Below are 1792 nucleotides of genomic sequence, written 5' to 3'. Positions count from 1 at the left end.
CACACACACACTCTCACTCTCACTATCATCTACTTAAGTCTTTCTTTCTATGCTGAGATTGTGATCTATTTTACTTCTCTATATCTGGGCTTTGGCTGGTGTTACACCTCCCTTATGCTTATGTCTGGAGTCAGTTGGGTTCCAAGTCTTTGTTTTAACCATTTTAACCAACTTTGAACATGCTGTTAATATGTTGAAAGAGAAATTATTTTTAGATGTTGCCCGTTTTTGGAATAACGAAGGTTTTATTTGCCTCCATTTTAAATCATTCAGACTGTCATTCTAACTTTTGTGGAAACAAAATGTCTATGTTGGCTGTCTTACACACACTTGACCCTTTAAAACTTGCATTATTTGAATGAAACCCACATACTTTAATGAGCTGTGTCAGGTATCTCCTGCACCCTGGGTTTTGGCTGTACTTATTTTATTAAGATGTAGTTGGTGCTGGATTGGTTGTTTACGTGCATAGTTACACTGATAAAGTGATGCGAACTCCAATAACACACTGATAATAAGTCACTATGCTGTAAATGTTCAGCAAGCTTTTCTCTTTAATTGGTTTTGCTCTCTCGTACTTAATAGTTCAATTGTAAAAATGCTGAGCACACTCTCCTTCAGGCATTTATCTAAAAGTCGTATTAGAACATAATTGCATGCTTGTTAACAGACACATGTAATGACACATAATTCTATATCAATAGGCTGCTTTAAACCTTAACCATGACACAGTTGCTTCAAATTAGCTAGTTTTAGAGATTTGAGATACTATAAGCCTATTAGAAAAGCTTTAGTACACTCTCACCAGCACAGAATTCACTCCAGCCATTTGCTGTCAGTAAATATAAGTGGATATGTTTCATGTTTAGTGGAGGCAGTATCCTGGATGTGACTGCGTGGATTACAGGTACACTTTTTAGGAGGTCCCCAGGGACGTGGTTTCATGTGTGGTGTGGTGTTATATTTTCCTCCTCTCCTCTCCTTAACTCTCCTCTGGTATTTTTGCTCAGGGTATTTTTGGGCCTCTGGCTGTTGTTTGGCTGGTGTGTGCCTGCACTACATAGTGGAAGAAGGCTGCTGTCAATTGTCAGTGCACGTATGTGTGTCTGTGTGTGGGCATGCATGTTTATGTGTGTGATAACAGATTGATAGATACATACATATTCACATCTGTCTTTGTGGTGGCTACACGTTTGGCAACATGTGTTTATTTTCTCTTGCTTTTCTCTGCTCTATTGTTGTGTGTTTGTTGATGGGTATTTGAGAGTCTTAATTAGCCCAGACATGATTTGAAATGAGAGCATGGAATGAATAGTGAGAGGAATAAGAAAATGGGAAGAAGGGATCAGTTTGAGAGCGCTATTGATGGGAGGGAGAGCACAGACAAGGGGCTTAGGAAAGGGTGAGAGAACATGGAGTTGTCAGTAGAGGATTGTGAAGGGTGTGCCACTTAGAGAAAGGAGGGGTTATTTTTGCTCTTTTGTAGCTGAAAGAAGCTGTAATCGTTCAATTAACCAAACAGAAAGTCCAAAGCAGAGAGAGCATGTTATGAGGGAACTACGAGAGGGCTGTTACCACTTATATTTTGCATTGTGTGTGTGTGTGTGTGTGTGTGTGTGTGTGTGTGTGTGGTGTGATATGCTTTTTCCGTTTGGGAAACAGGGAATTATCTCCAGTTTGCTGAAAAAGCCAATCTGTCTCTGACCATGGTGCTGAAGCTGCAGTATACTGCAGGTGCTGCATACAGAAAGGCACGTTCTACTTTTTGTGCATGCGTGTTTGTTTGTGTGTG

This window comes from Morone saxatilis, unplaced genomic scaffold, assembly GCF_004916995.1.
Source record: "Morone saxatilis isolate NCDOM2014 unplaced genomic scaffold, NCSU_SB_2.0 Contig8, whole genome shotgun sequence".
Lineage (NCBI taxonomy): Eukaryota > Metazoa > Chordata > Actinopteri > Moronidae > Morone > Morone saxatilis.
This window is presented reverse-complemented; position numbering follows the sequence as displayed.